The following is a 17092-nucleotide window of genomic DNA, read 5'->3' on the forward strand; positions in this document are numbered from 1 at the left end:
TCATACTTAAATTCTGGAAAAATGCGCCCACACCAACAATAAAAATGTGGACATCAAATATGTTTGAAACATTACATCTGGAAGAGATGAGATTCCTCTTAGCAGGTAAAGCAAACCAATTCCAAAAGACGTGGTCTACATTTATGGACCTATTACAAGCATGAGGTGCAATAGTAATTTTTAAAATAAATAAATAAATAAAGGGTATCAGGACCTGGCATTGGGAGATAAAACAACAAAAACAGACTTGGTTGGTAGTCTTTCTGCGGAGTTTAATGTTATAATAGAGCGATTGTCCTTACTTTCTTTTTCTTTCTTTTCTAGGGTCTACTTTCTTACTTTACTTCCTTCTCTAACTTCTTTTCTAAGGGGCTTTCTTTTCCCAACACTCTCTTGCACTTCACAACTCTTGCGCACCTTCTTTACTTTCCTTACTTCTATCTTTTTCTTAAAGCTTTAAAAAAAAAAAAATGAAGCGGTACAAAAAATGTATTAAGATATATGTGTTGTGTGTTATTGTAATTTACCGTACTTCTAATAAAAATAATTAAAAAAAAAAAAAAAAAAAAAGGACTGCTCTCACCCCAGCCATAGACTGTTTACCCTCCTCCCATCCGGGAAATGCTACAGGTCTCTCCGTTGCCGGACCAGCAGGTTCAGGATCAGTTTCTTCCCTGCGGCTGTCACGCAAATTAACTCTGCACCTTGGTGATTGCCAGTCACCCCCCCCCCACCCCCAGACACTCCTTCCCCCAGAAAAATTGCACTAATGTATGTACATATATATATTTTGCTGTTCATTATTCTATGTTCGCTCTTCTGGGTGAGATGCTAACTGCATTTTGTTGTCTCTGTACTGTACACTGCACAATGTCAATAAAGATTGAATCTGAATCTGACTGGTGTGTCTCAGGGATTCGAACTGGGGCCATTGCTGTTTGTCATCTATATCACCAACTTGCACAAGGCACGAGAGTAAGTTTGCAGATGACAAGAAAATAGGTGGTATTGCAGTCGGTTAAGATGGTTATCAAGAATTACAGTGTGATCTTCATCAGCTGGGAATGTGTGCGGTGGAATAGCAAATAGGGCTCAAATCAGGTAAGTATGAGGTGCCAAATTTATTTTGGATATTTTGGGATGTCAAACAGTGAACGGTAGGGCCCTGGTGCATGTCTATGAGCAGAGATACCCAGGCAAACCAATACATTGTTCCCTGAATGTACGTAGTGTTGCAGATAGACAGGGTGGTGAAAAAGGGCTTTTAATATAGGAAATTGAGTATAGAAGTTGGGTTATAATGTTACATTCGTAGAAGATTTGTACCAGCTGGGGAGATGTACTTGGAGTGTCATGTTCCATTGTGGCCAACCTGGAGTTGGAAGAATGCTATTAAGCTGGAAAGAATGCTGAGAAGATTTATGAGGATTTTGCCAGGACTCGAGAACCGGAGATAGAAAGATTGGACAAGCTGGAACTTAATTCTTTGGAGCGCTGGAGGCTGAGATGTGACACTAAAGAGGCGTATAAAATCAGGGGCATGGAAAGGGTAAATGCATAGTTTTTTCCAGGGAACCAAAGACAAGGTTTAAGGTGGGAGAGGATAGATTTAATATGTACTTTTTCACACGGAGGATGCTGGGTATATGAAATGAGATGCGAGAGAAACTAGTTGAGGCAGGTAAAATTAGAACATATAAAAGGCATTTGGATAGGGATATGGATAGGAAAGAATGGTACTGTGGCGCAGCTGGTAGAACTGCTGCCTCACAGCGCCAAAGATCTGGGTTTGATCCTAACCTTGGGTACAGTCTGTTTGGAGTTTGTGCATTCTCCCTGTGACTGTGGGTTTCCTTCGGCTGCTCCGGTTTCCTCCCACATCCCAAAAATGTGAGGGTTTGTAGGTGAATTGGCCATTGTAATTTGCTCTAGTTTGGTGGGAATGGAATAACATGGAACTATTGTGAACAGGTCAGTGTGGACTTGTGGGCCGAAGAGCTTATTTCCATGCTGTATCTCAAAGGAAATGTTCAGAGGAATAAGAGACGAATGCAGGTAAATGGGATGAACTTAGGTAGGGCATCTTGGTTGCATGGGTGAGTTGTAGGTTGAAAGGGTATGTATCCGTGTTGTATCATTCTATGACTAAACCAGCTCTCCCTCTCTTGATCTCCTTCCTGCCCAGAACAATCTCTCAAGTTCTCCATCATAGATTCCTGTTTGTCCCTCTGCAGTTCTTTTGGTCATCAGAGACCATTAGAATCATAGAGCTATAGAGCACAGAAGCAGGTCCTTCAACCCATCTTGCCCATGCCAACCAAGTTGCATTATATGTTCATCCCATTTGCCTGCATTTGGTCCATTTCCCTCTCAACATATCCTATCCATATATCTGCCCAAATATTTTTGGGGTGGCACAGTGGCACGGCAGTAGAGTTGCTATCTTAGAACCAGAGACCCAGGTTCGATCCTGATTTCGAGTGCTGACTGTACAGAATTTTTACGTTCACCCTGTGACACTATGGGTTTTGGCTGAATGTTCTGGTTTCACTTGCAGGTTTGTAGGTTAATTGGCGTCTGTAAATTGTCTCCTAATGTGTGGGATAAAACTAGTGAACGGGTAATCGTTGGTTGGTACGGACTTTGTGGGCCGACAGGCCAGGTTCCACACTATATCTCTAAACTGAACTAACTCAGACTGCCGCTCAGTGGATACGCCTGGGGTCCCTCATAAATTGCTCTCTTCCCACCATCAAGCTATGCCCTCTAATTTTAGAATTTACTCCAGAAAAAAGATTGTCAGTGTTCACTTTATCCAAGTACCTCATGATCTTGTCCACCCCCCCCCCCCCCCCCCCCCCAGTCTTATATCCTCCAATGGAAGAAGTCCCAGTCTTTTCAACCCCTCTACATAACTCAAGCCTGCAGTTCAGGTAACATAACACCTTGTTGCCTTGTTTCAGGCACGTGCCGTCAGGGTGGGCAAGGTAGGCCGTGCCCACCCTGACTAAAATTATAAAATGGTAATTATTAAATATAAATAGTAAAGCATGGGAGAATTATGCCTACCTAAGAGATCGATCTCTGAGGTAGGCATAATTCTCCCGTGGCTTTCATCCGCCATACATGGAATAAGCAAATGTATGTGCAACTCACGTGCCATCGACACTGCTTCAAGCCTTCAATGACAAGGGGAGCTGGAGGCAGCTGAAATTCTGCCTTTGCAGTGTGGACTGCGCTTGTGCAGCAGCCTACTGCGCAAGCGCAGCGCAAGTTTCTTAGCGGGTTTTTCAAACTTGGATTGTCATTATCTTAAGAGTATCTTAAGAAAGAAAGAGAGAAGAATGGAGTTTGTGTACAAATAATGTGGTAAGTAAATTTCTTTGAGCTATATGTTTTTAAATACCATATTTCCCGGCAATGAAGATGCTATTTTTTAGCCAATGATAAGGCACGAAAATGTACCTGCGTCTTGGAGGCCAAAGGTTAGGTTGTTAGCCAAGGAAGATAGACTTGGCTATCCATCAGTACAGCAGCATCAAGAACGATGTTGCTGTACTGAGGGGATAGTCAAGTCTATCCCTCATTGCTGGCAACTGATGGAAAGCGGCTGTAAAGTGGGAAGCTGTAAAAGGACAGCACTGCTGGGGGGGGGGGGGTAGAGTTCTTTTCACAGAGTGTGGGGAGTCTGGCCAGGGGTAAAGTTGCGGGGAGGGCAGGAACGTTGAGAAGGAGGGGACCGGGGATCATGCCAGCAACTCACTCACTCACCGCTGAGTGACCCACCGCATTGTGGCCAGGGAGGAAAGTAGGATGAGGACCCACAGCCCTGTTTATATCAACGGGTCGATGGTTGAAAGGGTCAAGAGCTTCAAATTCCTGGGCGTGCACATCTCTGAAGATCTTTCATGGTCCGAGAACACTAATGCAATTATCAAGAAAGCTCATCAGCGCCTCTACTTCCTGAGAAGATTACGGAGAGTCGGTTTGTCAAGGAGGACTCTCTCTAACTTCTACAGGTGCACAGTCGAGAGCATGCTGACCGGTTGCATCGTGGCTTGGTTCGGCAACCTGAGCGCCCTGGAGAGGAAAAGACTACAAAAAGTAGTACACACTGCCCAGTCCATCATCGGCTCTGACCTTCCTTCCATCGAGGGGATTTATCGCAGTCGCTACCTCAAAAAGGCTGGCAGTATCATCAAAGACCCATAACATCCTGGCCACACACTCATCTCCCTGCTACCTTCAGGTAGAAGGTACAGGAGCCTGAAGACTGCAACAACTAGGTTCAGGACAGCTTTAATTTTGGAAGGGTGCAGTAAAGATTCACCAAGGTCTTCTTCTTCTTGTGAATGAGACATAAATAAATCAAAGGAATAGCTAGATCTCAAGCCGTGTGTTGAGCAGCCAGTTTGTTGTCTCTGCGTCAATGTCTGCCAGGCCCTGAGCTCCATTTGGTGGGTGGTAGAGCGGGCACTCTGAGATAACATGGTTGGCTGTATGTTGTTTTGCTCCGCAAAGTGTCTGAAGAAGGGTTTCGGCCCGAAACGTCGCCTATTTCCTTTGCTCCATAGATGCTGCTGCACCCGCTGAGTTTCTCCAGCATTTTTGTGTACCTAGGTTCAGGAATAGCTACTTCCCCACAGCCATCAGGCTATTAAACCTTGCTCGGACAAAACTTTGATTATTAATAACCAATTATCTGTTATTTGCACTTTATCATTTTATTTATTCATGTGTGTACATATTTATATTACGATATATGGACACATTGATCTGTTTTGTAGTAAATGCCTACTATGTTCTGTGTGCTGAAGCAAAGCAAGAATTTCATTGTCCTATCAGGGACACATGACAATAAACTCACTTGAACTTGAACTTGAACTAGCTCGGGTGGCTGCGAGAGGCTGCCAGGACCGGACAGCGGCATTCACTGCCCGGGCCGGTCCGTGTCTTTCAATTTAGACTGGGCAGTGAGGGGACCAGCTCAAGAGCAAAGATCATAGAGCAGAGTGGGTCAGCGGGCGATGCAGCTTACTCCTGTGTCAGCGCGACTATCCTCAATTGGTCCCTTGATCGCACTGACACAGGATAAGCTCCACCGCGCGCTGTCCAGTTACCATTGCCCACTGTCCCACTCTTGAGCTGGTCCCCTCAATGTCCAGTCTACATTGAAAGACACGGTGTCACCCAGCGCAGCAAATGAGGCCATGTCCTGCTCCCGGCGGCAGTCGTAATTTAAGGATTTGCGGGAAGCGGCTGAACGACAGGGGATAGGTGTTCAGATGGAGAGCACTGCCAGAGATGAGCAGGCCAGCAAAAGGCGCTGAGGTCCCGGTGGGCACTCGCAGCCTCCCAAGCTACTTCCCTCCCCTGCCACAATGTGGTGGGTGAGTGAGTGAGTGAGTTGCTGGCGTGATCCCCGACCTCCTCCTTATCAACGCTCCTGTCCTCCCCGCAGCTTTACCCCGGGCCAGACTACCCACACGCTGTGAATGGAACTCTCCCCCCCAATTGGTCCCTTGAACTAGTATTGTCATTCAATAAGATCACAACTGATTCAACTTGTCCTGGTGTGCTCCCGCTTTTCTCACCATCTCTCCACCTGCCGTCACACCCCACCCCCCACCCATTCAGTAATTCAGAATGGAGGAGATTTGGAAACCTTGGGCAAATTGAATTGTTACTTTCTTTATTTTTATTTTTTATTTTTTTAAGGGTGAGAAATTCTATGTCCCGCCAGCCTTTTTTCAAAATTTAGCAATTCAAAATGGAGGTGCAAAATTTCTTATTTTATTTTTGGGCAGTCCATATTAAAAACATGAATTTTTGGCTGGAAGAGATGGACCAACAACCAGATTGGCTAATGATGGAAAAGGAAGACTGTCTACCTTTTGAAATTGGACCGATCATATTTGCCCCCACAAAACTGCACAAAAAAACCTATAAAGAAAACCCCATAATACATAGTGGAATACGAATTTGGAAACAAATAAAAAAATATTTAAAATTGAATAATATACCACTCTGCCTTCCCATTGTAAATAATCCTTTATTCAAATCATCCTTTATGGACAAAGGTTTCACACAATGGAAAAATTATGGAATCAAAAATATAGGACATCTTTATGGGAAAGGTACTTTTCTTTCATTCCAAGAGTTACAACTGAATTATGGACTGCACTCAAATAATTTCTTCAGATATCTACAAATTAGAGATTATGTTAAATCTAATACACAAGTTTACAGGAATAGGGAATCAGAAATTCTTGATGAATGTCTGAACAAGCATCCTAATACTGAAAAACTAATAGCTTATATTTATAACACCTTATTAAATAACGAGGTACCACCGACCGAACCATATAGATACAAATGGGAAAATGAAATAGGTCATCCTATCACGAAAGATATGTGGGACGAAAGTTTACAACAAATACATCAATGTTCATTAAATGCCAGACATACTTTAATACAATTCAAGGTCTTACATAGACTACACTTCTCTAAAATAAAACTAAATAGAATCTTCCCACAAATCTCTCCTATTTGTGATAAATGTCTACATTTAGAGGCTAATTTAACACATACGTTTGCAAACTGTATAAAACTTAAACATTTCTGGACAGATATTTTTGAAATAACTTCAGAAGTTATTAATACAAAACTGGACCCAGACACAAAATTAATAATACTTGGAATATCAGAACAAAGCTTAACACTCACAACAAACCAAAGAAACTTCCTCAATTACAGTATAATAACCGGAAAAAAATTAATATTAAAATTTTGGAAAGGCCCTACAACCCCCACAATTAAAATGTGGATTACGGAAATGTCGGAGACCCTATACTTAGAAAGAATTAGACTTGTCTTAATGGACAAACAAGATCTTTTCCATAAAATTTGGGCTCCATTCATTAACTATCTGAAGGGATAGATTGGCACAGCACGAGGACCCAGCTGAAACTTGAACTCAGGAACAGATGAAAAACTATACTCTATACTTTATAACCTACGAACCTATCTCCATTGATGTATTACAGGTAACCCATTCCACCTCCCTTGTTTTTCTGTTGTGTTGTTCCTTGTTTTTTTTTTTTTGTTTTTTGTTTTTTTTTTTTTGCTTTCTTTTTTATTTGTAACTTTCTACCCTCTCTTTTTCTCGCTTTCTATAAAAAATAAAAATACTAGAAGCAGAAGTAATTGATAATGGAAAATTTTAATAATGTATGACTGATGTATATGAAAAGTTTTTTTTTTTACTATAATATGTAACTACATTTTATAATATGTCTACTTCTAATAAATAAATAAATAAACAAAAACAAAATGGAGGTGCGTCTTCGACGCAGGTGCGTCTTCATTGCCGGGAAATACGGGACTTTATTAAGTGATATGGCTTTTAAAGACAAATTACTTTATAAAAGTTGACTGACGGAGAGGAGAACAATCTGCGCATGCGTGGTTTAAGATTTTTTGAAGGCCGACTGACTGCCTACCTTAAGTAATTACTCACAGCACGTGCCTGTCATGTTTCAATGCCAACATGTGGAGATGGGGACTCTGCCAGAGCGCAGCTTTGCGGAGCAAAACAACATACAGCCAACCATGTTATCTCAGAGTGCCCGCTCTACCACCCACCAAATGGAGCTCAGGGCCTGGCAGACATTGACACAGAGACAACAAACTGGCTGCTCAACACCAGGCTTGAGATCTAACTATTCCTTTGATTTATTTATGTTTCATTCACAAGAAGAAGAAGACCTTGGTGAATCTTTACTGCACCCTTCCAAAATTAAAGCTATCCATCCTATCGCTGGGTGACCAGAGTTGCACTCATTACACCAAGTGTGGTTTCACCATTGATTTGTTCAGCTGCAGTTTAAGGAATACATCTCTAGCAGGAAATAATTCAATCAGTGAATTAAATGGACCAAAATGGCCCATGAAATGTAATTGGCAAGTTGGATTGAAGAAGATTCTAAGGCTTTTTTTGACCAGGTTGCTCATTCGGGAGACAGTTTCTCAGTGCTTTGGAAGGTTCTAATCAGTCCTCAGCAATGTTGAGATCCATTGGCTAATAGGTCAGGATCACTTCATTATAATTCTCTTTTATTTATAACTGCTTCTGGATTTGGGGAATTGTAAGATTTGGGCAGGAGAATATAAGTCACATAGCTGGAGAATTTGGCACCAACCGCAAAGTTAGGATAATTGGTCAGGTATGGTTCTTGGTTTCTCGTAAATACCAGCTATTTTCATTCAGTTCCTTGTGGATTTCTACCATTTCAGTTCCTCCTTGAGAGGCATATTTCACATTGCAGCAACTTCACTCACAACATACTACAACCCAACAATCCTCGTTTCAGTTAATATTAACTTGCGAAGAGTAGGTAGCCATTCTGCTCCTGATGAAGTAGTCTGTAAATTGCTCAAGAAAGGGCAGGTGATGCAAAAAAAAGCACACGTTTTAAACAAAAACCCCTTGGAATATCAAGACTTAAATCATCAACAATATAGTTAATATAGAAACTGATCTTTAGGTGGAATTGGCCTATTTTCCTTTTGTCACGACAGAGGATGTTGAGCAAGAAGCTTAATCTCTTAGATCAGATTTTTGAAGATGTGTGTTTTGTATTTCAATATTGGTTCCTCTAAAGAATGGTGGAAATTGCTTTTGGGTGTTCTGAGACTTTGGAGAATTGTACATAAATGAACAATTTTATTTTCAAAGAACTGCATTTTTTACACCTCGGGTGCCTATTTTCAATGTGAGATATTTCCAATTCATTTAGATGAATGGTGACATTTCTTCAGTTCTATTTGCATAATGAGAAACACATTGTGGCGTTGTTCCTCTTATCGTGGCATTTCTCGCAGATAAATTTGAGGTGATTTTTGTGCTATCGAACTGGCTGGGTATTCATAAAATTGAGTCATACAGCTTTATTTTCTTGTTAGTGTGTGAATGTCACTAGACAATAGACAATAGGTGCAGGAGTAGGCCATTCAGCCCTTCGAGCCATATGTCGTATTTACAACCTCCAGATTGAGAACATTTTAGTCAAAGCAAATACTTGAATACTTGTCGGCCCTGGTTCTGAGGCACAACACGGAATGGAAACGTCATACAGACTCATTAGTTAGGGGCACAGCAGAAGATTCTGTGGCAGCAAGCGAGACTCAAGGATGATGCGTTGCCCCTCCTGGTGCTTGGGTCCAGTATGTCTTCGGGTGGTTGCAGACCATTTTCAAGGGGAGACGTCGTTGGCACAAAAGACATGGGTTGGAAAAGGAATGAACTCTTGTGAAGTGAGTATAGGGAGTTGGGCAGAAGATTAAAAAGCAGGACCGAGGGTAGGAGTCTCTGGATTACTCCTAGTGCCATGTGCTAGTGTGGGTAGAAACAGGAAGATAGGATGGGTGATTGGTTTAGGGGGCAGGGATTCAGATTTTTATACCATTAGGGTCTCTTCCACGGCAGAGGTAACCTGTGAAGGGTTGAATAAGAACTGGAAGGGGTCCAGTTTCATGCAGGGATATTGGCTAGTCCTACTGCTCGGGACTGTTTAAACTAGAAAGGCAGGGAATGGGAACCAGAACACACAGTCAGAAATGGGTGAATTTATAATGGGAAACAAGGAAATGGCAGACCAATTAAACAAGTACTTTGGTTCTGTCTTCACTAAGGAAGACACAAACAATCTCCCAGAAATACTAGGGGATCAAGGATATAGTGGGAGGGAGGAACTGAAGGGAATGTACATTAGTCAGAAAATTGTGTTAGGTAAACTGTTGGGACTGAAGGCAGATACATCCCCAGGGCCTGATGGTCTGCATCCCAGAGTACTCAAGGAGGTGGCCCTAGAAATCCTGGGTGCATTGGTGATAATTTTTCAATGTTCTATAGACTCTGGATCAGTTCCTGTGGACTGGAGGGTAGCTAATGTAACCACACTTTTTAAGAAAGGAGGGAGAGAGAAAACATGGAATTATAAACCAGATGCTTGAGTCGATTATTAAAGATGTAATATCAGTGCATTTGGAAAGCAGTGACAGGATCAGTCAAAGTCAGCATGGATTTAAGAAGGGGAAATCATGATCGACTAATCTTCTGGGATTTTTTGAGGATGTAACAAGTAGGATGGATAAGGGAGAGCCAGTGGATGTGGTGTTTCTGGACTTTCAAAAAGCCTTTGACAAGGCCCCACACAACAGATTAGTGTGCAAAATCAGAGCTCATGGTGTTGGGGGTAAGGTATTGACATGGATAGAGAACTGGTTGGCAGACAGGAAGCAAAGAGTGGGGATTAACAGGTCCTTTTCAGAATTGCCTAGTGGGGTGCTGCAAGGCTCAGTGCTGGGACTCCAGTTATTGACAATATATATTAATGATTTAGACGAGAGAACATCTCCAAGTTTGCGGATTACACAAAGCTGGTGGCAGTGTGAGCTGCGAGGAGGATTCTATGAGACTGCAGGGTGACTTGGATAGGTTGGGTGAGTGGGCAGGTGCATGGCATATGCAGTATTATGTGGATAAATGTGAGGTTATCCACTTTGGTGGCAAGAACAAGAAGGCAGATTATTATCTAAATGGTGTCAGATTAGGAAAAGGAGAGGTGCAATGAGACCTGGGTGGCCTTGTACATCAGTCACTGAAAGTAATCATGCAGGTATAGCAGGCAGTGAAGAAAGCTAATGGCATGTTGGCCTTCATTGCAAGATAATTTGAGTTTAAAGGCAAGAAGGTCCTACTACAGTTGTACAGGGCCCTGGTGAGACCACACCTGGAGTATTGTGTGCAGTTTTGATCTCCTAATTTGAGGAAGGATATTCTTGCTATAGAGGGAGTGCAGCGTAGGTTCACCAGGTTAATTCCCAGGATGGCGGGACTATCCTATGATGAAAGAATGGATCGACTGGGCTTGTATTCACTGGAATTTAGGATGAGAGGGGATCTTATAGAAACATATAAAATTCTTAAGGGATTGGACAGGCTAGATTGTACATGCAAAATGTTCTCGATGTTGGGGTAGTCCAGAAGCAGGGGTCACAGTTTAAGAATAAGGGATAGGCCATTTAGGACTGAGGTGAGGAAAAACGTTTTCACCCAGAGAGTTGTGAATCTGTGGAATTCTCTGCCACAAAAGGCAGTGGAGGCCAATTCACTGGATGTTTTCAAGAGAGAGTTAGATTTAGCTCTTAGGGATAACAGAATCAAGGGATATGGGGAAAAAGCAGGAGCAAGGTACTGATTTTTGATGATCAGCCATGGTCATATTGAATGGTGGTGCTGGGTCGAAGAGCCAAATGGCCTACTCCTGCACCTTTCTTCTATGTTTCAGTGTAGTATGTCAGAAATTCATAAGTGTGATGAGAAGGTCAGGACTAGTAAGAACCATCACCTATCCATGTTCTCCAGAGATGCTGCCTGACCGGCTGAGTATTTCAAAGGAAGGACAGGCAGGGAGAGGTGAAGGAATGTGGTGACACTGATGGGCTGAATTGTGTTTATTTCAATGCTTGGAGTATTGTGGAGAAAGCAAATGAGCTTGTAGCCTGGATTCACAAAAGGTCACAAAGTGCTGGAGTTACTCAGCAGGTCAGGCAGCATCTCTGGAGGACATAGGTAGGTGATGTTTTGGGTAGAGACCATTCTTCTGGATTGATGCTTGCGATTATGGTGGCTTGGCCATTGTGGAAACATGATTGTGGGAGGGACATGACTGGCAGCTCAATGCTCCTGGGTTTCGATGTTTCAGACCTGATAGAGAGGGAGGCAAATGAGATGGAGTATTTCCGCTCTTGGTCAGGAAGACTGTCCGGGCAGCACTCAGAAAGGACAGACTGGAGGGTTTGTCCACTGAAGTGGTATGGGTGGAGCTCAGAAATAAGATGAATAGATATGGTGAGATAAAAGGCATATAGTGTGCGAGCTTTCATAGATTGGGGCATCAGCTTTATTGGAGTTTGGTTAGGCCGTATTTGGTTTGGCTGTATTTGGTTTGGCTGTATTCTCTGCAGTTTTGATTGCCCCATTACAGGAAGGATGTGGAGGCTTTGGAAAAAGTGTAGAGGAGGTTTACTAGAATGATGTCTGGATTAGGGGATATTAGCTACTGGGAGAGGTTGGACTCACTTTGATTGTTTTCTCTGGGACACCAGAGGTTGCAGTGAGACCTGATAGAAATATATAAAATTATTACAGACACAGATTGGGTAAAATCTTTTTTTCCAGGATGGAAAAATCAAATATTTGGGGGTACAGCTTTATGGTGAGAGGGACAAAGTTTAAAGGAGATGTGCGGGACAAGTTTTATTTTACACAGAGAGTGTTGAGTACCTGGAACACATTTCCGTGGTGGTGGTTGAAGTAGATACATTAGTACGTTAATGGCATTTAAAATACTTTTGGATAGGCAAATGGCTATCTGAGATGGATACAGAAGGGAGAGAGAGAACCTTGAAACTTGGTGCCAAGGCAACAACTTCTCCCTCAATGTCAGCAAGATAAAGGAACTTGATTGACTTTGGGAAGCGAAGCAGTACGCACAGGTATTAGAGATGGTCAAAAGCTTCAAGTTCCTAGGAATAAATATAGCAGCCACAGCAAGGCCACCAGTATAATCAAGGACCAGTCTCACCCCAGACACTCCCTCTTCTCCCCACTTCCATCAGACAAGAGGTACAGAAGTTTGAAAACGCACACCTCCAGATTCAGGGGCAGTTTCTTCCCAACTGTACTCAGGCAACTGAATGGTCCTCTCATCAGCTAGAGTGTGGTCCAGACATCTCATCTATCTAATTGCAGACTAATGAACTATCTTTAATCAGTCTTTATTGAATTTCAATGTTATATCTTGTACTAAATGTTGTAACATGTATCCATTATCTGTGCACTGTGGACAGCTTGATTGTGTTTATGTATAGTCTTTTCTTTGACCGAATATACATAAACAGAAGCTTTTCACTGAATCTCGGTAGATGTGACCAGAATATACTAAAATAAACAAAATGCAGAGAATTGTGGATAATGGGTAATGTGCAGGTCAAAAGTGATGGTCTTGGCATCATAAGTAGACAATTTTTTCCAGCATCTGCAGTTCTTTCTCAAAAGTATGTCTTGGCATCATATTCAGCACATACATTGTGAGCTGAAGGGCCTATTCTTATGCTGTACTGTTCTATGTACTATTGAATCTGTTTATCTCACTAGCAATGATAACTAATCCCAGCCATTGCAGTTCCTCATATTCACTGCTAGGTTGTCTTAACAACCACTTTAGGTTTTGCAATGAATTATTTCCGGTACATTCCATTCAGTTGTCAATTTACCCTGAAATCAGAAACTGAGGTCATAGAAAATAAATCATTTCATCTTTTACTGATGTAAAATAAAAAAATATTAAAAGCACAAAAAAAATTTGTATCATACCAAAAATGCATTTAATGTGCACAGGTTTTTCTATATTTATTTTCCTAGTTTCCTTGTTTAATGAAGTCCTCAAATTTCAAATTTGTTATGTTTCACTTTTAACTTATTTTGATTCTATCCCCATCTCACCTGGAGTTTCAGGTCAGATTGTACATATACTACAAATACTTCAAATACCTTAAAAACCTCCCTTAACTCTGCTTGTGGTGATCAAATTCCAATACATTGCTGCATAAAACAACTGGAACTGAAATCCGATATTTTATAGGTGTTTGCTAATTTTTACATTTAAATCTTGGTAACAAATCATTATTTCATTGCAATCCTGAGTTTTTCCTGGCCAAGACACACCTGTGCATTTCCCAACATTGTCAGTTCGTAACCAGTACTGAAACAACTTGCTGGAGGTGTGGTTATCTCTGGAACAAAGGTCTTAAGTAGTATCCCTGAGATGTTATCTCTAACCAATGCTCTCAACTGTTTCGTAGTATCACCTGAATTGGCTGAAGATTGATTTCTGTCCTCTAGTCTAGACGGTAATTACCTTTTATCAAGTTTTGTATTTATTACATTTGTTAATGTTAAATTTTACTTGTGGGAGGTACCCAGCCTGCTTTTGAGCCCTGTGATATCTATAGCATACACATAAGGCACTGAAAGGAAACCACCAAAGCCATCTTGTAAAATTCTCCAGTTCACTGGAGAGACCAGTAAACCAGGCCAAATCTCCAAACAGAAATGATTGACATGAAATATGTATAATATTTTTGTTTTCTGAGCAGTCACAGGAAGTTCCAGAGAAGACTCAACAATGAACTCAAATCCATCTAGAAAAAATAAAATATTCCCACTGATATCATGCCCATTCTTGCCCATTCCAGTTCCTTCAGTCCTGAGTGGAGATGGCATTGACAACACACAATGGACGATTGAATGCCCCAATTAGAACTGATACGCTGCAATGATGAGAACTATATTCTGCACTCTGTATCTTCCCCTTTATTCTACCTATTGTACTTGAGTTTAACTTGATTGGGCGGCATAGTGGTGCAGTGGTAGAGTTGCTGCCTTACAGCACCAGAGACCTGGGTCAATCCTGACTATACTCCAAAGAAATACAGGTTTGTAGGTTAATTGGTTTTGGTGAAATTGTAAATTGTCCATTGTGTAGGATAGTGTTAGTTTAGCGGTGATCGATGGTTGGCGCAGACTCCTTGGGCCGAAGGGCATGTTTCAACGCTATATTTCCAAAGTTTAAAGTCTAAAGTCCAAATGCAACCAATAGTCTACATGCAGCCCAAACAAAGAGTTATAAAGCTGCAACTTGAGTCTGCAGAAGGATCTCAATCTGATACATCACCTATTCGTTTACTCCAGATATGCTGCCAGACCCGCTGAGTTACTCAGTCAGCATTTTGTGTCTATCCATTGAGTATAGAAGTTGAGATGTTATGATAGAATTGTACAAGACGGTAGTGAGGAAGCATTTGGAGTATTGTATTCAGTTTTGGTGACCGTGCTATTGGGAAGGATGTTAAGCTGGAAAGAGTGCAGAGAAGGTTTACAAGGACGTTGCTAGGTCTTGAGGGCCTGACGTACAAGGACAGGTTGGGCAGGCTAAGACTTTATTCCTAGGATCGCAGGAGGATGAAGGGTGGTCTTATATGGCCAAACTGTGAGCTGGATCGACAGTCAGCAATGCCACACACACACACACACACACACACACACACACACACACACACACACACACACACACACACACCCACCCACAAACACACCCACACACACACACACACACACACACACACACAAGAGAAATGGGGGGAAGGGGTGGGAGAAAGGTGGGAGGGGGAGAGAAGGGGGGGGTGGAGAAGGGGGGGAGAGAGGGGGGGAGGGAGGGAGGGGGGAGAAAGGTGGGAGGGAAAGAGAAGGGGGATGGAGAAGGGGGATGGAGAAGGGGGGGAGGAGGGAGAAGGGGGATGGAGAAATGGGAGGAGGTAGAAGGGGAGGGGGTGGAGAAGGGGGAGAAGAAGGGGGAGGGGGAGCAGAGAAGGGGGGTGGGGGGGGGGGGGTAGAGAAGGGGGGCGGGGGGATACACTTTTTAGAAGCCAGATATAAAGTTTAGCAGGCATTTAACATTACCGGTCGGATTTCCTTGGTTCTGAAAACTCGTGCTTACGTTTTTTTCCCCAATAAGCCAATTAAAATGCTTGGTCAGCAAAGGAGATTACCTACGGCTACCTCAACCACCTAGAACTACATGGCGACCTCACTACCACTGCACTACGAGTTCAAAAGAACCATGCCGATCAATTTTTACTTGCAGAAAAACTTTCAGCATGTTGAAAATTTTTCCTCGACCAAACTGAGGCCGCGAGTATGCGGGAACTTCTCTCGAGCATGAAGGAGAGTTACAGTAACCTCCTATGACCACGTGTCGACCATGCTACAAGTTTGTGGTGAGCACAAACTCTTCTAAACTCACAAATTATGGGCCTGTCCCACTACACGAGTTTACCCAAAAGCTCTCCCGAGTTTAAAAAAAATCAAACTCGGGGTAAGTACGAAGAATGTACATAGCGGGTACGTCGGAGCTCGGGGCGTATCTTAGCGGCTCGTAACGCTAACGGCAGGTACTCGGGAAAGGCGGTAAGCTCGTGAAGTTTTTTCAACAGTGTGAAAAATGTCCACGAGAGCCCCGAGTACCTACGAACGGCTATTACTGTAATACTCCGAGTTCAAATCAGGGGAAACTCGGGAGAACTCTTAAATTACCTCGTACAGTGAGACAGGCCCTTAAGGTCGCCATAGTGGGACAGGCCCTTTACTTTCCTCTTACTTTTTGAAGTGCAACACATCACATTTAATCAGCCCTTCTATATTTTTGGCCGAGTCATTTAAAGCCCTGTCCCACGGTACGAGTTCATTCCAAGAGCTCTCCCGAGTTAAAAAAAAATCAAACTCGTAGTAAGCACGAAGAATGAACGTAGCGGGTACGTCGGAGCTCGGGGACATCTCTTAGCGGCTCGAAACGCTAACGGCAGGTACTCGGGAAGACTTGCTAATGGCAGGTACGCAGGGGAAGACTCGTGAAGATTTTTCAACATGTTGAAAAATGTCCACGAGAGCCCTGAGTACCGACGAGTGGCCATTACCGTAAATCTCCGAGTTCGAATCAGGGCAAACTCGGGGGAACTCTTGGAATGAACTCGTACCGTGGGACAGGCCTATTATTTATATATACAAACAACAGAGATCCCGCCACTAATCCCTTAGAACATCAATGGTCACAGACATTCAGTCAGAGAAATAGCTCTGCACCACTTTTCTCTATTTGTTCTGTGGCCAAACCAATTTTAAATTGAATCTATCAAGTTACTGTGTATCCCTTGCATTTTGTTTTTATGGATTGGCCAACCATGTGGGAGAAAAACACAAATGCAGGTCAGGCAACATCTGCGGAGGAAATGGACATATTGGGTACGGACTCTTCTTCAGACTGATAGGACTAGGAGGATGAAAGGTGGAAAAGTTGGGTAAAAGCCTGGCAAGAGATAGGTGGATATAGGTGAAGAAGGAGTTGATTGCAGAGGGGTGACGTATGTAACAAAGGCTGGAGGTGAAAATGGGACCCAGGGTGTCAGATAA

The sequence above is a fragment of the Amblyraja radiata genome, chromosome 12 (assembly GCF_010909765.2).
Source record: "Amblyraja radiata isolate CabotCenter1 chromosome 12, sAmbRad1.1.pri, whole genome shotgun sequence".
Classification (NCBI taxonomy): Eukaryota; Metazoa; Chordata; class Chondrichthyes; order Rajiformes; family Rajidae; genus Amblyraja; species Amblyraja radiata.